The 22,875-nt window shown below is 44.4% G+C and overlaps 1 protein-coding gene across 1 annotated transcript in view; it reads right to left on the bottom strand.

Moving 5' to 3' along the window:
* MPP7 (membrane palmitoylated protein 7) overlaps positions 1-18,766 on the bottom strand; it is a 248,633-nt gene extending 229,867 nt beyond the window's left edge. Inside the window, exon 1 of the mRNA XM_038755705.1 lies at positions 18,742-18,766. The gene's annotated coding sequence lies outside the window, so the exon portion shown is untranslated. The remainder of the gene's footprint in view (positions 1-18,741) is intronic.
* Between the last annotated feature and the right edge of the window lie 4,109 nt (positions 18,767-22,875).

The raw sequence follows: 22,875 nt of genomic DNA, 5'->3' as shown, positions 1-22,875 counted from the left end.
ATAGTATTGGAGGAGTACAGCGTGTGATGGGTTGTAGTAGAAAAGCAGCAAGGAACAGCAGGAGGTGAACTATAAAGGAAGTTAGTAAACTTAAATTCCATAAAACAGAGTAGGTGAACAGGAAATTTAAGAGGCAAATGGAGGGAAATATAGGCAAATGGAAAAGGAAACTGCATACAATCCGAGTCTCAGCCTTAAGTTCAAGAACTGCTTCAGTTGAAAAAGTAGCTCCAAGCCACAAAAAAAGCACTCCACCACCTCACACTCAAGAGTTTTGAAATAATTTTTTTAAATGGTATTTGTTAAGCGCTAGGTGCAAGGCACTGTTCTAAACGCTGGCGGGGGGATACAAGGTGATCAGGTTGTCCCACGTGGGGCTCACAGTCAATCCCCATTTTACAGATGAGGTAACAGGCACAGAGAAGTTAAGTGAGTTGCCCAAAGTCACACAGCTGACAAGTGGTGGAGCCGGAATTAGAACCCATGACCTCTGACTCCCAAACCTGGGCTCTTTCCAGTGAGCCACACCGCTTCTCTAGTTTATTGAAAAACTGCTTGAATTTGTTTCAAATCACTCTATATTGCTCATGGTATAACGTACCAAAATATATAAAAAAAGAACTCTGTTGGTCTGACTTCCAAGGCTTCACCTAGTTACAGGGCAAACACACAACTGAGCTACCTATGTCTGGTCACAGGGCAAACACACAACTGAACTCCCTATGTTTGCTGGTCTCTACTCAGGAAACCAAGAACAAAACAGAAGGGGAATCACAGATCAGACAGAGCTGTGTGAATCCCGCAGGGATGCTTAGCAAGCTTACACTGGCTTAAGCCTCTGACATTTTTGTGAGCATTAAGTTCACTCACCTTTAGGGTGGGGGAAGCTCCACTTTGTTTTTCAAACAATGTGAGATACCTTCGAGCAAACTTAACCCTTTACTTTTGCTTTCAAAACAGCTTAAGGATCACAAATATTTAAATTAAAGGGCAATGTAACTGCAGTCTACAATCAACTTATTTTTCAACTGCCTAATTTTTTTTTAATTACACAATATATCTTTTGGAAGAAAAAAGCAAGAAAGGTTTTCCAGGACTAATCAGATTCCATTAAAGAACTACCTTTCTCCTCTTGCAATCAAATACTCATCCTATTTTAATCAAATCTTTCACACTGACTTACCACAACCTCTACGCTGTTTCTCTCACAGATATCTCTCCATGCTACACTGTTCTCTCATGACCTTTGACTCCCGAGCCCATGCTCTATCCTCTACTCCATGCTGCTGTCTCCCCATAAGATCCTCTATTTTCTAGACCCTCTCCACTTATCCCAGGCCATGATGTCCCAGTCGGATTCCTACCCAATCTCTCAATGCACAAATCCCAACTCTCAACTCCACCACGGTCAACAACTCCCTTGCTCCCTGTTCTTCCAACTACCTCCTATCGACAACCCCAGTCCTGAATCACTTCACTGTACACTTCTTCCACTCCTGCCATGGAGTGCTACTGACAAAAATCCAAGCAGCAGCCCACTTAAAGATTCATCCTTTCTTGTTTTAACTCTGCTCTCTCTGGCACTCAGCAACACTACTCCTCCATCCTCATCAACTCCCAGACCTTAACTCCCTCCTTAAACCTCCAGGGCCTCCACCTCCACCTGACCTCTCTATTTGCCCCCAATGATCGTGCCACCTACTTTGATAAAAACAAAACCATACACCCATTTTTTCCTCCCAAATTCTCTCCGCCACCTAACTGTCCCCTGTCAAAATAATCACCCTCACCATCCCTCAAACCCACAACCTCCATGCCTTTCAATCCCCATATTCAGTCAGCTGTCAACTCTCACCTGTTATTCCTCCACAACATTTTCAGGACCCACCCCTTCCTCTCTCTCCAAACAGCCACGAGGCTGGCCCAGGCCCAATTTCATATCCTGGCTTGGCTGCTGCAATACCCTTCTCACTGCCATTCCTGCCTCCAGTTTCTCCTTTCTCTAATCCACATTTTACTCATCTATCTCACCACTGACCTCTCGCCCACATCCTGCCTCTGGACTGGGATGCCCTACCTCTTCATATCTAACAGACAATTACTCCTTTCATTCAATCATATTTATTGAGCGCTTACTGTATGCAGAGTTTTAGTCAAGGGACATCTCCCCAAGTGGCTTCCCTGACTAAGCCCTATTTTCCTTTTCTTCCACTCCTTTCTGCATCGCCCTGACTTGCCTCCTTTATTCATCCTCCATCCCAGCCCCTCGGCACTCGTGCACCTCGGTGACATTTTTAATGTCTGTCTCTCCTCTTCTACACTGCAAGCGCATCGTGGGCAGGGAATGTGTCTGTTCAACTGTTACACTGTAGTCTCCCAAGCGCTTAGTACAGTGCTCTGCACACAGTAAGCGTTCAATAAGTATGATTGATTGATCAATTTACTCTATCTGGATCATTTTTCCAAAGCATTCATCTACATCCAGCTTCCTACTCTTAAAAACCACTTTCCTCTTTGCATCAAGCCCATTCCTCTCAACATCAAACCAAAATTCCTGACTACTGGCATTAAAGCACTCTATCAGCTCTCTCCCTCCTACTTAACTACCCTTCCCCCACCACATCCCAGCTCATACTCCTCATTCCTCTTAAGCTAACCTGGTCACTATGCCCCACTCTCATCTCTCCTGCCACCAACTTCTTGCTCACACCCTCCCAGGAATTCTCTCATTCATTCATTCATTCAATCGTATTTATTGAGCGCTTACTGTGTGCAGAGCGCTTGGGAAGTACAAGTTGGCAACATATAGAGACGGTTCCTACCCAACAGTGGCTCACAGTCTTTAAAGAGGGCTCTCCCTCTTTACAGCCAACAGAGCACAACTTTCCCCATCTTCAAAATCCTTTGAAATCACACCTCCTCCAAGAGGTCTTCCCTAGCTAATTTCTAATCTCTCCTATTAATATTGCCCAACTGCCACTTCAGCAGTTCCACGCCATGCAAGAACTTAAGTATTCATAATCCAGAGCAGCACCTCCTAAAGCCTTTATGTTCGTATCTAATACACCCTATTACTTCTTATCTGTAATTTATTTTGTCATCTGTTTCCCCTGCCTGGTTGTAAACTCCTACAGTTTAGATGTGATGCACAGGGCTCACGTGCACTAACGCTACTGCACTCTCCCAAATGCTTCCTACAGTGCTCAGGCCAAGCAGGCACTCAGTAAATGGTCAGCACAAACGTTTATACTAAGCCAAGAGTCCCAATCAGCAGTCAAGGAAGTCATGCTACACACGTTGACTCCACAGACTCTTCTCCCTCCTTGACCTCCTATAATCTGGCTGCCCTCCTTCACTCTACAGAAACTGCCCTCCCTAAGGTAGCCTCCTTCTTGACAAATCTAATGTCCTCTACTCCACCCTAATTCTCCTTAACCTGTCAGCTGCCTTGGCCACTGTGAGCCACCCTCTTCTCCTTAAAACATTATCTAACGTTAACTTCACTGATACTGTCCTCTCTTGGTTCTCCATCTCTCAGGCTGCTCCCACTCAGCCTCTTTTGCAGGCTCCTCCTCTGCCCCCCACCCTCTGCCAGTGGGGATCCCTCAAGGCTAAGTTTTGGGTCCCCTTCTATTAGCCATCTTCCCCCACTCCCTTTGAGTAGTCATTCGCTCCCAAGGCTTCGGCTACCAACTATACACAGATGGTTCCCAAATCTTTATCTCCAGCCTTGACCTCTCCTACCTTCTGGACAGCTCTGCTTGGATGTACTGCTGATACTTCAAATTTAAACACATGCAAAACAGAACTTCTTCCTCACCTTCCCACCCAAACCCTGCCCTCCCTCGATCTTTCCCATCACTAACACAACACCATTATCCTATGTCACAAGCCTGTAACTTAGGCATTATCCTTTACTCATCTCTCTCATTCAACCAAAGTATTCCATCTGTCACCACATCCTGTCAGTTCTATCTTCACAACATTGCTAAAATCCCCCATTTTCTCTCTATCCAAACTGCTACTATGCTGATACAAGTACTTACATCCTGCCTTGACTACTGCATCAGCCTCCCGGCTCTCCCCACTCCAGTCCATTTTCCTAAAAAAGGTTCAGTCCACATCTCCCCTCACCACAAGAGCCTCCAGTAGTTGCCCATCCATCTCCACAAACAGCAACTCCTTGTCTACTAAAGGATGTGCTACCCTTGATTTAAATTTCTGCTTCCTAATCTATTATTGCATCATTGGCCTAGGTACAGCCTAGATAACACAATTATGTCAGGGCATTTGGCTCATTGTTGCCTAGGAAAATCTTTGGTTGTGTGTAGGGTTTTCCAAGTGCAAACTGAGTCTTTACTTTGTGTTTCTTTAGACTTAATGCAAATTCATAGCACCTGACCAATTTGGCAAAGCAGTTTACAATTGTAGGCATATCTATATCTGTATCCTCCTTTCAAAGCCCTACTGAGAGCTCACCTCCTCCAGGAAGCCTTCCCAGAGTGAGCCCCCTTTTTCCTCTCCTCCTCCCCACAGCACCTGTATATATGTTTGTACAGATTTATTACTCTATTTTACTTGTACATATTTGTTTATTTATTTTATTTGTACATATTTATTCTATTTATTTTATTAATATGTTTTGTTTTGTTCTCTGTCTCCCCCTTCTAGACTGTGAGCCCACTGTTGGGTAGGGACCGTCTCTATATGTTGCCAACTTGTACTTCCCAAGTGCTTAGTACAGTGCTCTGCACACAGTAAGCGCTCAATACGACTGAATGAATGAATGAATGAATGAATCACCTTTAAAGCACTCCGTCAGTTCAAGAGCACAGGCTTGGGAGTCAGAGGACGGGGGTTCTAATCCCGGCTCTGCCACTTGTCTGTTGTGTGTCCTCGAGCAAGTCACTTCACTTCTCTGTGCCTCAGTTACCTCATCTGTAAAATGGGGATTGAGAGTGAGAGCCCCACATGGGACAGCCTGATTACCTTGTATCTACCCCAGTGCTTGTCACATGGTAAGAGCTTAATACCACAACCACTCACAACCACCACTCAGCCAACTCAAAACCTTAATAAATCACATCTCCTCAGAGGTCTTCCCCGACTACACCTTCATTTTCCCTCTTCTCTCTCCCTTCTGTGTCACCTATACACGTGTAGTTTTCAAGCACCTGATACTCTGCACTCTCGGCCCCACAGCATTTGTGTACAAAGCCCTAATTCACTTTAACATCTGCCTCCTCCTCTAAACTGTAGGCTCCTTGTGGGTAGGCAACACGTCTACCAACTCGGCTGTACTCTCCCAAGAACTCAATAAAGTGTTCTGCACAAAGTAAGCGCTTATAATTTGTCTTTTCTGACTTCTTAAATATAAAGCTCCAGAAATTTATGGTCCTTAAGTTTACCCTAAACCTTCACATGAATTCAAAATATTTCTATTAGTGATTAATTTGAACTATGTGACCACTTAGGATTCCTTTGGCTTCTCAAGTAATTTTAAGTGCTCAACAGCATATTAACTTAAGATAACGTTTTGAAATACCATGTGGCTATCTATGCAGTAGGGCAACTCCGTAGGTCATTAAATATGCAATCATCATCATCATCATTGTCCCTCTACTCAGCAGAAACCATTTGAAGAATTTTATGAGGCTTAGATGATGTTGGGACTTAGAGCAGTGGCCCTCACACTTTTCATTCTGAGGGCTGGAGAAGGTTTCCATGGCCCTTCCAAGAAGGCGGAAAGGAAGGGGTATACGTTTGTACAGCCCCCAGATGCTAGGCTCTCCACCAGGAGCACCGTTTTTGGAAGAAGAGCAGATCCATTCTAAAAATAGCTCAGGAATCATCCTGGGAAGGGGCCAAAAGCAAAGGGGAAAACTCCCCTCCGGAACGAAAGAATCCAGGAGCGGTGGTAGCCCTGTGACCATGGACCGCTCTCTGAGAAGCACCCACAGAGAAATAAGCAAATTCAAAGGTGCCCCCCAGCTCCCGAAACTTGGCAAAGATACTCACAAAAATATAGATGAAGGCCAAAGGATTGAAAACATCAGCTTCTTACGCAGCTATTTACATATTTTTAACTACGGACACTCCCCCGGGCTCTGGGGCTGGACTTAGGGAAAGGACAGAGGGAGTAAAGGCAGGAAGAAAGGACAATGTTTTGAAGTTTGCAGACACTGTAAATTGTCCTCTAGATTCTGAGCTTGCGTGGGCAGGGAATGTGTCTACCAACTCTGCTGTGTTGCACCCTCCCAATCCCTTAACACAGTGCTATGCGTAAAGTAAGCGCTCAGTAATTAAGGTCAATTTACCTCCCCCATTAAGCAACTTTCTTGGAGTCTCCTAAACCTTGAAAATCTGACACTAACCAAGGACACAGCTTCCCTCAAGATCCGGTTACTGTTGATTGCTTAATATCAGCCTGAGAGGCATGTAGGCAAGAAGGGCTATATTTATCAATAACACAAATTTATTGACTATGTACAAAGCACTGTACTAAGTGCTTGGGAGAGTGCAATAAAATTAGTAATAGACAAGGATGCCTGCTCTCAAGGAGTTTATAATCTGGCAGGGGTAGCAGACACTAAAATTACCTATAGCTAGAAGGAGGTAATAGTATAAAGATATGCACAAGTACCTGCAGTACGCAGATGGAACCGGGGCCGGAGGGAATTCGTGGCTCAGTGGAAAAAGCCCGGGCTTTGGAGTCAGAGGTCATGGGTTCAAATCCCGGCTCCACCACTTGTCAACTGTGTGACTTTGGGCAAGTCACTTAACTTCTCTGGGCCTCAGTTCCCTCATCCGTAAAATGGGGATGAAGACTGTGAGCCCCACGTGGGACAACCTGATCACCTTGTAAATTCCCCAGCGCTTAGAACAGTGCTCTGCACATAGTAAGCGCTTAATAAATGCCATTATTAAAAAAAAAACATGCTTGGATACAGCCTCAAGCAATACAGAGAGGGAATGTATCCTTAGGGTGGTATTCCTCTGTTCTGAAAATATACAAGGTGTAATTTGGCCAGACTCACGGATACACACTATTGCCTACAACCAGTTTTGTGAGAGGTGATGCAAATCAAAGAGCTCCTATGAAGTCTTTTGGGATTCACAGAAAGTGTGAACATGGAATTGTTCTTTAGCCAGTCAACTTGTACTTATGGCATGTAGAGTACTGTACTAAGAGACTGGGAGAGTACAATCTCCAAACTGGCCTTGGACAGTCCTTAACTTCTCTGTGCCTCAGTTCCCTCACTTAATAATAATAATAATAATAATAATGGCATTTGTTAAGCGCTTACTATGTGCAAAGCACTGTTCTAAGCGCTGTGGGGGATCCAAGGTGATCAGTTTGTCCCACGTGGGGCTCACAGTGTTCATCCCCATTTTACAGATGAGGTAACTGAGGCTCCGAGAAGTTAAGTGACTTGCCCAAGGTCACACAGCAGACATGTGGGGGAGCGGCATTCGAACCCATGACCTCTGACTCCAAAGCCCAGGCTCTTTCCACTGAGCCACGCTGCTTCTCACTTGTAAAATGGGGATTCAATACTTGTTCTCCCTCCTACTTAAGTCTGTGAGCCCCATGTTCATTCATTCAACTGCATTTATTGAGCGCTTACTGTGTGTACAGCATTGTACTAAGCACTTGGAAAGTACAACGTGGCTCAGTGGAAAAAGCAAGGGCTTTGGAGTCAGAGGTCATGGGTTCAAATCCTGACTCCGCCACTTGTAAGCTGTGTGACTTTGGGCAAGTCACTTTACTTCTCTGTGCCTCAGTTACTTCATCTGTAAAATGGGGATTAAGACTGTGAGCCCCCCGTGGGACAATCTGATCACCTTGTAACCTTCCCAGCGCTTAGAACAGTGCTTTGGACATAGTAAGCGCTTAATAAATGCCATCATTATTATCATTATTATTATTATTACTACAATTTGGCAACAGATAGAGACAATCCCTACCCAACAATGGGCTCACAGTCCCAACAACATACTCACAGTCTAGAAGGGGGAGACAGACAACAAAACAAAAAAAGTAGAAAGGCATCAATAGCATCAAAATTAACAGAATTATATTTATATATATATATATATATATATATTATTAATAAAATAGAATAGTAAGTATGTACAAATATGCACAAGTCCTGTGGGGCAGGGAAGGGGGTAGAGCAGAGGGAGGGAGTAGGGGTGATGGGGAGGGGAGGAGGAGCAAAGGAAAAGGGGGCTCGGTCTGGGAAGGCCTCCTGGAGGAGGTGAGTTCTCAGTATGGCTTTGAAGGGGGAAGAGAGCTAGTTTGGCGGATGTGAGGAGGGAGGGCATTCCAGGCTAGAGATAGGACATGGACCAGGGGTTGACTGTCTGATCTGATTAACTGCTATATAACCCAGTGCTTAAAACAGTGCTTGACACATAGTAAGGGCTTAATAACAACAACCAAAAAAAAAACAAAAAACCTGCTATGGATTGAACTCTATAAGGAACCTGAATCCACTCCGGGCCCCAAAAATGGAACTCATATCCTGGATCCCCTGCAGTTCCAGGCTCCACACAGAAAGCACAATGAACCACCCAGTTCTGGGAACCACAGGTTTGCTAGCGGTTACCTGGGTCCTATTTCCAATCCCAGGTGAGCTCCGGGAATCCTATTCAAACCCACATTCAAAACACTCAGCCCATCCATATTTTGCAGTCTAAAATCTGCTGGAAAAAGCTACGATAAATATATATTTTTCTACCAGGTTTGGGCTTCAGTTACATCATTTCCCAAAAGCTTTCTGCTATCTGAAATCCTCTGGGGCTGGGGCTTTTTCAGAAAAATGATTTTGGGGGAATATGTAGATCATCCAATCGTATCTATTGAGCGCTTACTGTGTGCAGAGCACTGTACTAAGCGCTTGGGAAGTACAAATTGGCAACATATAGAGACAGTCCCTACCCAACAGTGGGCTCACAGTCTAAAAGATGTCAGTCAAGATGGGGTGAACTCCACTCAAAAATCAGTAGAACTCCAGCAGCCTCTTCTCACAAACTGATGAGAAATATGAGGTGAAGTGCTAGATCCACAAAATTGTCTCTGGTTTCTTGGCAGATACTTCTCCATTTATTAGCTGACCCTCTGTGTGTAAGACAAATATGCCATTTCTAAAGTCCTTAAAGGTATCAGAAGCAGGCAGCCTGTTATTTGACTTTCTGCTTTGTATTTGCACCTTCTGCTTAAAATTCACTTTAGCTAGTTGTCTTTTGGAAGACCTGAAAAGTCTTCCAAAAAGCATACATATACTGATGTATGCAATCCATCAGTGGGATTCATTGAGCTTTGACTGTGTGCATATTAATCAATCAATCAATCAATCGTATTTATTGAGTGCTTACTGTGTGCAGAGCACACAGTACATCACTATATCACTATACTAAGTATATAGTATAAGTATATAGTATATCACTATACTAAGCACTTGGGAGAAGACAACAGAGCTGGTAGATACAATCCGGGCCCACAAGGAGTTTACAGTCTAGAGGCGGAAACCAACATTAAAATAAATTACAACAGTTACGCCAGGCCAACACTTAAACCACAAGCATAAATGCGACAGTTCAAGAGTCAGTATCCAGGGTCTGTTTGCTGGACAGGGCTCAGCGCTGCCTAAAAATGCAAAAGACCTGTTGGAAGCTATTCCAAGGGGTCTTCACACCCCAGTCAGTTCCCATGTGGTCAATCAATCAATCAATCAATCATATTTATTGAGCGCTTACTATGTGCAGAGCACTGTACTAAGCACTTGGGAAGTACAAATTGGCAACATATAGAGACAGTCCCCACCCAACAGTGGGCTCACAGTCTAAAATGTGGTCGTTCTCTTGGCTTTGAATTTGTGTTCCCCCATGTTCCATTTGGCACAGGCTGCCATCCTGAGAGCCAGCCCCTTTAGACATCCTTCGTCAACATAACCATCCCTGGAGTTTTATGCGGCTTTCAGGTCAATTACCTCATTTTATCCTCACAGCATCCCTGGGAGGCAGGGAGGAGTGGGATTATCCCCAGTTTACTGAAGAGGAAACAAACAGGCAGTTTGGTTTAATAAAATCAAACAAAACCTACAGCCCTCAAGTTTCTATATGCCCACACCATTTCCAGAGGCCCATCTCATATTTAGCAAGGCCTCATCCCCTACTCCTAGTGCTCCCTGAATATCCAGTTCTATTACAAAAGGGATGTGTTCTTACAACACCTCACATTAAGGAAAACTGACGCATTCCAACACCATGCACATACATAAGAAGTTTCTTCCAAAAACATTTCACGCAGAGCCCAAACAGGTCCCCCGGTGCCAGAAGAATGCTCCTAATTCCCTAACAGGGTTCTAGCTAAAATGCAGAGGGAAACATACATTACATCAAAAGGAAAATCCACCACAAGACTACATCTGAATGTGTTCATTGTTCACTTTCAAGCACGTAAGCAAAAGAACAAAAAGGAGATGCAAAAATCATATTTTTCTGATGCCCAACATAGTGTTTCTTCCATCCTGAGTATGCTGGCACATGCTCCTTTGTAAGCTTGCATTTCAGAATATAAAGCACTTGGATAGGGCAATTGAAGTAGTTCTCAGATACTTCTAAAATCATTAGGGTAGTCTCCATCACCTGAATGATCTCCACAACTGGGAAGCACAGACACACGAGTAACAGATTAGAACTACTGTTGTTGCTATTTCCTTTTCCTTAAAGGAAGGCACTTCTCCTCCCAAGTACTCATGCTTTACCATGTAAGTTAAAATCCAACTGAAATGTTGGTTGCCAAAATGAGCGACATTAGTTCACTGACACTGCACTGTTACATCTTAATTCCAGTGAAACGGTCAGGATCAAGTAATAGAGACGATAGTCAACCAACCAATAGATCCAAGCCCCTAGTATTCAACACCCACCCAGTGGCTCCTATATTGTTCTCTCCCAAGCGCTTAGTACAATGTTCTGCACACAGTAATGGCTCCATAAATACGACCGAATGACAGTGGAAATGGCTTTACCGCACGAAAAGGCAAGAGTCTAAACACATTTAAGAACTATGTAAGAGGAAGACTTTTTAGGTCTTCCAAAAGACAGCTGGCTAAAGTGAATTTTAAGCAAAAGGTGCAAATACAAGCAGAAAGTCAAATAACAGGCTGCCTGCTTCCGATACCTTTAAGGACTTTAGAAATGGCATATTTGTCTTACACACAGAGGGTCAGCTCATAAATGGAGAAGTATCTGCCAAGAAACCGGAGACAATTTTGTGGATCTAGCACTTCACCTCATATTTTTAAAGAATTCATATACTGTATCTCATGTTGTCGGTTAACTTAAAAATATAATTCTACTGATCGCTCTCAAGAGCTTAACATGAAATTTTACGGCATTCAAGAGTTTATTCACATTTCATTTGATTAATTCTCATCTACTCAATTCCCTATATGCCCTATTTAAAACAAAAAATATCATAATTTGAGCTTTTTATAACTAGGGAGCTATTAATTTTGCACTTGGTTCCCTGATGGTAAATCTACATTGGCTTAAACATTCAGAAAACAAGCTTGAATCTACATTGGCTTAAACATTCAGAAAACAAGCTTGTCATAAATTACATCCACCTATTCCAGGGTTGAGGGAGGTGGGACATTTGAATCTCAAACTAAAAATGCTTACACAAATTTTTAATTGGGCTTAAATATCATGTAATTATTCAGTATACTAAAGCCACAAATATTCCTCAATTTAGTCAACAGAACCTTGACAATTTGGTGATGAAGGCTTTTTTCTCTTGATAACTTGGAAAAACCAATGTCTCCCAAATCAGCAACTGCCATTTTCATTTCTGAACCACTCTCCTCCTAGACTCTAGTACAGACAACAAGAATAAAAGACATCCAGATTTTGGAACAACAATTAAACTGGAATCTCTACTCCAACTCATGGACTGAATAAATGAGATGTCAACTCGGAATTATACAATCTGGAGCAAAAATCACCTTTATGACCTTCAGGTTATTCATTTGTAAAGAAGTGTGCACACCAAACTTCACGGGGTTGTTTCGAAGATAAGGAAATATGTATACTACTTTCAGGTCCGCTAATCAAAAATGCTCAAATACCATTAAATAGGTGTTAAATAGGATGCAGAGTCTACTGAAACAAACAACTACATTGGACTTTGGAGGCTTGGATTCAAATCCTGGCTCCTCCACTCACAAGCTCTATGACCTTGGTCAAATTACTTTTCTTCTCTGAATAATATAGGCCTATTAGGATGTCAAATGAGTTCATTTTATGAGAGTAATAAATCAAGATGGTATCTCTCTATAGTATCATCATCATTAAATCCTTGTGCTAAACAGCAAATCACTTTTTGGTTCATCTTTGAAACCCACAAACTGGGATCCCCTTCTAGGCTGAAAGCTCGTTGTGGGCAGGAGACATATCTACCAACTCTGTTGTAATAATAATGATGGCATTTATTAAGTGCTTACTATGTGCAAAGCACTGTTCTATATGTTGTACATATTTATTACTCATTTATTTTACTTGTACATATCTATTCTATTTATTTTATTTTGTTAGTATGTTTGGTTTTGTTCTCCGTCTCCCCCTTTTAGACTGTGAGCCCACTGTTGGGTAGGGACTGTCTCTATATGTTGCCAACTTGTACTTCCCAAGCGCTTAGTACAGTGCTCTGCACACAGTAAGCACTCAATAAATACGATTGATTGATTGTTCTAAGCGCTGGGGAAGTTACAAGGTGATGAGGTTGTCCCACGTGGGGCTCACAGCCTTCATCCCCATTTTACAGATGAGGTAACTGAGGCCCAGAGAAGTTAAGTGGCTTGCCCAAAGTCACACAAGTGGTGGAGCTGGGATTTGAACCCATGACCACTGACTCCAAAGCCTGGGCTCTTTCCGCTGAACCACGCTGCTCCTCTAGCTGCTTCTCATTATTATTTATAACTCTGTTGTAGTGTACTCTTCCAAGCTCTTAGCCCAGCGCTCTGCACACGGTAACTGCTCAATACCATTGATTGATTATACCTATGAACAATCAATCAATCAATCGTATTTATTGAGCGCTTACTGTGTGCAGAGCACTGTACTAAGCGCTTGGGAAGTACAAGTTGGCAACATATAGAGACAGTCCCTATCCAACAGTGGGCTCACAGTCTAAAAGGGGGAGACAGAGAACAAAACCAAACATACCAACAAAGTAAAATAAATAGGATAGATATGTACAAGTAAAATAAATAAATAAATAAATAAATAGGGTAATAAATATGTACAACCATATATACATATATACAGGTGCTGTGGGGAAGGGAAGGAGGTAAGGTGGGGGGGATGAAGAGGGGGACGAGGGGGAGAGGAAGGAAGGGGCTCAGTCTGGGAAGGCCTCACAGCGGGCTCACAGTCTAAAAGGGGGAGACAGAGAACAAAACCAAACATACTAGCAAAATAAAATAAATAGAATAGATATGTACAAGTAAAATAAATAAATAAATAGAGTAATAAATATGTACAAACATATATACATATTTACTGGGCAATTACTCTGTGCAGAGCACTGTACTAAGCATTTGGGAGAGTACAACCCAGCAGAGTTCATAGACCCAGTCCCTGCCTACAAGCCTAGAGGAATGAAGATTTCATTTCTGCCTAAACCTAGCTAGTCCAAAATGAAATCTCAATCCATTGCCCAGTCTCCTCGGAAACTAGGGCCCACCCCAACGTCTCTAGACTTGACGACTTAAAGACCAACAACATTTCTCTCCCACTCCATCCGCTCACCAGGTTTCCCACCTTGGCCCAGATTAAGGCGAGTCACTTGCCGGGTCTCCACCTCCACAGAGGAAAAAGCCAAGTTAAGGTAAAGGAGATGCCCCATGGCAAAGAGAGAAATGAACACTGGAGGGAAATCATCATCATCATCATCACCAATTGTATTTATTGAGCGTTTACTATGTGCAGAGCACTGTACTAAGCGCTTGGGAAGTACAAATTGGCAACATATAGAGACAGTCCCTACCCAACAGTGGGCTCACAGTCTAAAAGGGGGGAGCACCCCAAGTTCTCCCACATTGTCCCCCCCAAGGCAGCTCTTTGCCCCTCAGTTGTCAGCCTTGGTCCTCAGTTGTCAGCCTTCCAAGTCAGGCCTTCCCTTCTGCCCCCCGGCCCTTTTCCCGGTTCCTCCCCCTCCGTCCTTTCATCAATCAATCAATCAATCAATCGTATTTATCGAGCGCTTTCATCTGCTCGCCTAGTAGTCAAAGTAGCTGTCGAAGCAGTGTGGCCTACTGGAAAGCGCACCGGTTGGGCAGTCAGAGGTGGGGGGGCTCTAATCCCAGCTCCTCCACTTGTAATAATAATAACAATAGTCATAATAACAGGATTTGTACATATTTATTCTATTTATTTTATTCTGTTAATATGTTTTGTTTTGTTCTCTGTCTCCCCGTTCTAGACTGTGAGCCCACTGTTGGGTAGGGACCGTCTCTATGTGTTGCCAACTTGTACTTCCCAAGTGCTTAGTACAGTGCTCTGCATACAGTAAGCGCTCAATAAATACGATTGATTGATTTGTTAAGCACTTACTATGTGCCAAGCACTGTTCTGAGCGCTGGGGTGGATACAAGGTAATCGGGTTGTCCCACGTGGGGCTTCACGGTCGGATTCCATTTTCCAGACGAGGTCACCGAGGCCCAGGGAAGTGAAGTGGTTTGCCCCAGGTCACACGGCCGATGGGTGGAGGAGCCGGGATTCGAACCCACATCCTCTGACATCCAAGCCCCTGCTCTTTCATTCATTCATTCAATCGTATTTATTGAGCGCTTACTGTGTGCAGGGCACTGTACTAGGCGCTTGGGAAGTACAAGTTGGCCACATATAGAGACAGTCCCTACCCGACAGCGGGCTCACAGTCTAGAAGTCTTTCTAGGAGTCTAGAAGTCACAGTCTTTCCACTAAGCCACGCTGCTTGTCTGCGGTGTGACCTTGGGCAAGTCACTTCACTTCTCTGGGCCTCAGTTCCCTCACCCGTAAAATGGGGGTTGAGACTGGGAGCCCAGGTGGGACAACCTGATTAGCAGCACGGCTCAGTGGAAAAAGCCTGGGCTCGGGGGTCCGAGGTCATGGGTTCTAATCCTGCCTCTGCCAATTATCACCTGTGTGACTTTGGGCAAGTCACTTTACTTCTCTGGGCCTCTGTTCCCTCATCTGTAAAAGGGGGATGAAGATTGTGAGCCCCATGTGGGACAAAATCACCTTGTATACCCCCCAGCACTTAGAACAGTACTTTGCAGATAGTAAGCGCTTAACAAATACCATCATTATTATTACCTTGTATCAACCCCAACGCTTAGAACAGTGGTTTGCACATAGTAAGCGCTTAACTACCATCATTATTATTACCTTGTATTGACCCCAGGGCTTAGAACAGGGCTTTGCACATAGTAGGTGCTTAACAAATACCATCATTATCATTACCTTGTATCGACCCCAGCGCTTAGAACAGTGTTTTGCAAATAGTAAGCGCTTAATTACCATCATTATTATTACCTTGAATCGACCCCAGCGCTTACAGCACTGCTTTGCACATAGTAAGCGCTTAATACCATCATTATTACCTTGCATCGACCCCAGTGCTTACAACAGTGCTTTGCAAATGGTAAGCGCTTAACAAATCCCATCATTATTACCTTGCATCGACCCCAGAGCTTGGAACAGTGCTTTGCACATAGTAAGTGCTTAACAAATACCATCATTTTTACGTTGCATCGACCCCAGCGCTTAGCGCAGTACTTTGCACATAGTAAGCGCTTACAACAGTGCTTTGCATAATAGTAAGTGCTTAACAAATACCATCATTATTACCTTGCATCGACCCCAGCGCTTGGAACAGTGCTTTGCACATAGCGCTTAATACCCTCATTATTACCTCGCATCGACCCCAGCGCTTGGAACAGTGCTTTGCACAGAGTAAGCGCTTAATACCCTCATATTACCTCGCATCGACCCCAGCGCTTACAACAGTGCTTTGCACATAGTAAGCGCTTAACAAATCCCATCATTATTACCTTGCATCGACCCCAGCGCTTACAGCAGTACTTTACCCATAGTGAGCGCTTACAACAGTGCTTTGCACAGTAGTAAGCGCTTAACAAATCCCATCATTATTGCCTTCCATCGACCCCAACGCTTACAACAGTGCTTTGCACAGAGTAAGCGCTTAACACCATCATTACCTTGCCGACCCCAGGTCGTAGAGCAGTATTTTGCACATAGTAAGCGCTTACAACAGTGCTTTGCACAATAGTGAGCGCTTAACAAATCCCATCATTATTACCTTCAATCGACCCCAACGCTTACAACAGCGCTTTGCACAGACTAAGCGCTCACAACAATGTTTGCACATAGTAAGGGCTTAACAAATCCCATCATTATCACCTCGCATCGACCCCAGCGCGCTTACAACAATGTTTGCACATACTAAGGGCTTAACAAATCCCAACATTATTACCTTGGATCGACCCCAGCGCTTGCAACGGTGCTTTGCCCATAGTAAGCGCTTAACCCCATCATTATCATCATCATCAATCGCATTTATTGAGCGCTTACTGTGTGCAGAGCACTGTACTAAGCGCTTGGGAAGTACAAGTGGGCAACATATAGAGACAGTCCCTACCCAACAGTGGGCTCACAGTCTAAAAGAGATGGGAAAGGAGAAGGAAAGGAGGGAAGGAGATGGGAGAGGAGGAGGAAAGGAGATGGGAAAGGAGGAGGAAAGGAGATGGGAAAGGAGGAGGAAAGGAGATGGGAAAGGAGGAGGGAAGGAGAAGGGAAAGGAGGAAGGAAGGAAAAAGGAAAGGAGACTGTTGTAATCATTATTACCCCGCATCGACCCCAGCGCTTGCAACAGTGCTTTGCCCATAGTAAGCGCTTAACCCTATCATTATTACCTCGCATCGACCCCAGCGCTTACAACAGTGCTTTGCCCATAGTAAGCGCTTAATCCCATCACTAGTCCCTTACATCGACCCCAGAGCTTGCAACAGTGCTTTGCACGCAGTAAGCGCTTACAACAATGTTTGCACATAGTAAGGGCTTAACAAATCCCATCATTATTCCCTCGCATCGTCCCCAGCGCTTGCAACAGTGTTTTGCCCATAGTAAACGCTTAATCCCATCATTATCACCTCGCCTCGACCCCAGCGCTTACAACAGTGCTTTGCACACAGTAAGAGCTTACAACAATGTTTGCACATCCTAAGGGCTTAACAAATCCCATCATTATTCCCTCGCATCGACCCCAGCGCTTGCAACAGTGCTTTGCCCACAGTAAGCGCTTAACCCCATCATTATCACCTCTCATCGACCCCAGCGCTTGCAACAGTGCTTTGCCCATAGTAAGCGTTTAACCCCATCATTATCACCTCGCCTCGACCCCAGCGCTTACAACAGTGCTTTGCACACAGTAAGCGCTTACAACAATGTTTGCACATAGTAAGGGCTTAACAAATCCCATCATTATCACCTCGCCTCGACCCCAGCGCTTGCAACAGTGCTTTGCCCATAGTAAGCGCTTAACCCCATCATTATTACCTCGCATCGACCCCAGCGCTTACAACAATGTTTACGCATACTAAGGGCTTAACAAATCCCATCATTATCACCTCGCATCGACCCCAGCGCTTGCAACAGTGCTTTGCCCATGGTAAGCGCTTAATACCATTCCCTTGCATCGACCCCAGCGCTTGCAACAGTGCTTTGCCCATAGTAAGCGCTTAACCCCATCATTATTACCTCGCATCGACCCCAGCGCTTACAACAACGTTTACGCATACTAAGGGCTTAACAAATCCCATCATTATTCCCTCGCATCGACCCCAGCGCTTGCAACAGTGCTTTGCCCATAGTAAGCGCTTAATACCATTCCCTTGCATCGACCCCAGCGCTTGCAACAGTGCTTTGCCCATAGTAAGCGTTTAACCCCATCATTATTACCTCGCATCGACCCCAGCGCTTACTACAATGTTTACGCATACTAAGGGCTTAACAAATCCCATCATTATCACCTCGCCTCGACCCCAGCGCTTGCAACAGTGCTTTGCCCATGGTAAGCGCTTAATACCATTCCCTTGCATCGACCCCAGCGCTTGCAACAGTGCTTTGCCCATAGTAAGCGTTTAACCCCATCATTATTACCTCGCATCGACCCCAGCGCTTACAACAATGTTTACGCATACTAAGGGCTTAACAAATCCCATCATTATCACCTCGCCTCGACCCCAGCGCTTGCAACAGTGCTTTGCCCATAGTAAGCGCTTCATACCATTCCCTCGCATCGACCCCAGCGCTTGCAACAGCGCTTTGCACACAGTAAGCGCTTACAACAATGTTTGCACATCCTAAGGGCTTAACAAATCCCATCATTATCACCTCGCCTCGACCCCAGCGCTTGCAACAGTGCTTTGCACAGAGTAGGCGCTTACCAAACCCCATCATCATCATCATTACTACCTCTTATCGGCCGGTAATCGCCTACCGAACCCCCTTCTTTCTTTTTTTTTGCTTTCGGTGCCGCTCCCCCGGGCGGCCGCAGCCTCGCCCTCGGGCCCCCCGCCCCGCGCAAGGTGCCGCGCCGGGCGGGGCGGGGCTGATGTGCGCGTGCCCGTGCGCGTGCCCGTGCGCATGCGCGCGCCCGCTTCCTACCTGCTCGGCGCCCCCGAGGCCGGGGCTCCCATCGCCGACGGCGGCGGCGCGCGCGCACGAGTCCGCGGCGCGCGCGCGCGCTCCCGGCCCCCATATGTAAACCGCTTCGCCATTGGCTCTGCCCCGCCCCGGGAGCCCGCTCATTGGCCGGGAACGGCGATCAGAGCCGAGCTCCGATTGGCTCTCTCTCCCAGGCCCGCCCCCGCCCTCGGCCTGTCAATCACGCGTTGCCCCGCCTTCCGTTCATTCATTCATCCGAACATCATCATCAATCGTATTTACTGAGCGCTTACTATGTGCAGAGCACTGTACTAAGCGCTGGGGAAGTACAAATTGGCAACATAGAGAGACGGTCCCTACCCAACAGTGGGCTCACAGTCTAAAAGGGGGAGACGGAGAACAAAACCAAACAGACTAACAAAATAAAATAAATAGAATAGATAGGTACAAGTAAAATAAATAGACTAATAAATATGTACAAACATATATACATATATATACAGGTGCTGTGGGGAAGGAAAGGAGGAACAGGGAAGGGAATCAATCGTATTTATTGAGCGCTTACTATGTGCAGAGCACTGTACTAAGCGCTTGGGAAGTACAAATTGGCAACATAGACAGTCCCTACCCAACAGTGGGCTCACAGTCTAAAAGGGGGAGACGGAGAACAAAACCAGACTAACAAAATAAAATAAATAGAATAGATAGGTACAAATAAATTAAATAAATATTTCTTCATTCAGTCAGTCAGTCAATCAATCGTATTTATTGAGCGCTTACTGTGTGCAGAGCGCTGGACTAAGCGCTTGGGAAGTCCAAGTGGGTAGCAGATAGAGACGGTCCCTACCCAACAATGGGCTCACAGTCTAGAAAGGGGAGACAGGCAACAAAACAAAACATGTAGGGAGAACAATTTCAGCCTCTCCCTACTTCACAGGGATGTTGGGAGAGCTCAATCAATCAATCAATCGTATTTATTGAGCGCTTACTATGTGCAGAGCACTGTACTAAGCGCTTGGGAAGCACAAATTGGCAACATATAGAGACAGTCCCTACCTAACAGTGGGCTCACAGTCTAAAAGGAGACGGAGAACAAAACCAAACATACTAACAAAATAAAATAAATAGAATAGATATGTACAAATAAATTAAATAAATATTTCTTCATTCATTCAGTCAGTCAATCAATCGTATTTATTGAGCGCTTACTGTGTGCAGAGCGCTGGACTAAGAGCTTGGGAAGTCCAAGTGGCTAGCAGATAGAGACGGTCCCTACCCAACAATGGGCTCACAGTCTAGAAAGGGGAGACAGACAACAAAACAAAACATGTAGGGAGAACAATTTCAGCCTCTCCCTACTTCACAGGGATGTTGGGAGAGCTCAATCAATCAATCAATCGTATTTATTGAGCGCTTACTATGTGCAGAGCACTGTACTAAGCGCTTGGGAAGCACAAATTGGCAACATATAGAGACAGTCCCTACCCAACAGTGGGCTCACAGTCTAAAAGGGGGAGACAGAGAACAAAACCAAACATACTAACAAAATAAAATAAATAGAATAGATAGGTACAAGTAAATTAAATAAATATTTCTTCATTCAGTCAGTCAGTCAATCAATCGTATTTATTGAGCGCTTACTGTGTGCAGAGCGCTGGACTAAGCGCTTGGGAAGTCCAAGTGGGTAACAGATAGAGACGGTCCCTACCCAACAATGGGCTCACAGTCTAGAAAGGGGAGACAGACAACAAAACAAAACATGTAGGGATAACAATTGAATTGGCTGAATTGAATTTTACTGTAAGCCTGATCATCATCATCATCAATCATATTTATTGAGCGCTTACTATGTGCAGAGCACTGTACTAAGCGCTTGGGAAGTACAAGTTGGCAACATAGAGAGACAGTCCCTACCCAACAGTGGGCTCACAGTCTAAAAGGGGGAGACAGAGAACAAAACCAAACATACTAACGAAATAAAATAAATAGAATAGATATGTACAAGTAAAATAAATAATTAAATAAATAAATAGAGTAATAAATATGTACTGTCGCAAACCCCTTTCCTTCTGTGTCCTTACCCTCCCAGTTTCACCCAGGGTCCCCTTTCCTTCAGCTCCCCCTCTCCCCTGCATCACCTCGACTCAATCCCTTTGCTCTACACCACCCCCCTGCCCCACAGCCCTTATGTAAATATCTATAATTCCATTTATGTATAGTGATGCCTGTTCACTTGTTTTAATGTCCATCTCCCCCGCTTCTAGACTGTAAGCCCGGTGTGGGCAGGGATCATCTCTATTGCTGAACGGTACTTTCCAGGCGCTTGGTACAGAGGGAGCTCACCTCCTCCAGGAGGCCTTCCCAGACTGAGCCCCCTCCTTCCTTTCCCCCTCCTCCCCGCCTTACCTCCTTCCCGTCCCCGGAGCACCTGTATATATGTATATATGTTTGTACAGATTTACTACTCTATTTTATTTGTACGTATTTACTATGCTATTTATTTTATTTTGTTGATATGTTTTGTTTTGTCGTCTGTCTCCCCCTTCTAGACTGTGAGCCCGCTGTTGGGTAGGGACCGTCTCTAGATGTTGCCAGCTTGTACTTCCCAAGCGCTTAGTACAGTGCTCTCCACACAGTAAGCGCTCAATAAATACGATTGAATGAATGAATGAATGAATGCATGAATTTCAGCCTCTCCCTACTTCACGGGGATGTTGCGAGAGCTCCTCCTCCCGCTCCCCACAGCACCTGTATATATATATGTACAGATTTATTACTCTAGTTTACTTGTACATATTTACTATTCTATTTATTTGGTTAATGATGCGCATTTAGCTTTAATTCTATTTATTCTGACGGTTTGACACCTGCCCACATGTTTTGTTTTGTTGTCTGTCTCCCCACTTTCAGACTGTGAGCCCGCTGTTGGGTAGGGACCGTCTCTATATGTCATCAACTTGTACTTCCCAAGCGCTTAGTACAGCGCTCTGCACACAGTAAGCGCTCAATAAATACGATTGAATGAATGAATGAATGAATGTAGGCAGGTGTCAAAACTGTCAGAAAAAAACAGAATTATAGCGATATTCACACAATAAGAGTATCATGGGTAGAACCGGTGCCCGTTTGGTGTCTAAATCCATAATTATTAAAATATGCACCGGCAACATCCTCTGTCTACTTAAAGGCAGGCACACAGGAATAAGGCAGCAGAGACTTCTCCTTGTTTGAACTTGGCTCTTTGTGGCAGGGAATGTGTTTGTTTTTGTTGTACTGCACTCTCCTGAGGGTTTAGTTCAGTGTTTTGCACACAGTAAGGGATCAATCAATTTGATTGAATGAATAATATTGACACTGACCTGTAACTGAACACAAGAACGCACAGTAAACACGTTATTCAAAACTCCCTGAGCCCACTGTAGGGTAGGGACTGTCTCTATACGTTGCCAACTTGGACTTCCCAAGCGCTTAGTACAGTGCTTTGCACACAGTAAGCGCTCAATAAATACGATTGATGATGATGATGATGAAAATTTTACCATCCAAAATATGAACAACCTGGCATTCCAAAAAGGCAGGCCACCTCCAGCGGTCAGGGATAGAATGGAAGTCTCACCTGGAAGCAAGTGACATTGTTTTGGACAAATTTAGAAAGATAGTCACTGCACAACGCAGACGTGGCCAAAAACAATTAAAGTAATAAAAGAGCAAGTGAAAATAGAGATGGTGGCTTAGAAATGAGGCCAAGAGCTAAGACTGTATATGTAGTTCATTTTTGATTATGTAGGTGATAATAGCAATAATAATAATAATGACGATGGCATTTGTTAAGCACTTACCATGTGCAAGGCATTGTCCTAAGCGCTGGGGAGGATACAAGGTGATCAGTTGTCGCTACAGAGATTCCATCTGTGTGGAGAGACAAAAAAAAATATCCATGACCAACGCATCAGGCATCAGGCCTGTAAAGGCTGTCTTTTGCCCCGCTTGCGGAGTCATTGTTTTCAAGACTGCCGCTTGGTCTAATAATCTTCATCATCATCATCATCATCATCAATCGCATTTATTGAGCGCTTACTATGTGCAGAGCACTGTACTAAGCACTTGGGAAGTACAAATTGGCAACATATAGAG

Source organism: Tachyglossus aculeatus, chromosome 13 (assembly GCF_015852505.1).
Source record: "Tachyglossus aculeatus isolate mTacAcu1 chromosome 13, mTacAcu1.pri, whole genome shotgun sequence".
Classification (NCBI taxonomy): Eukaryota; Metazoa; Chordata; class Mammalia; order Monotremata; family Tachyglossidae; genus Tachyglossus; species Tachyglossus aculeatus.
Note: the sequence above shows the minus strand (reverse complement) of the source record. Positions and strands in the feature narration are given on the sequence as shown.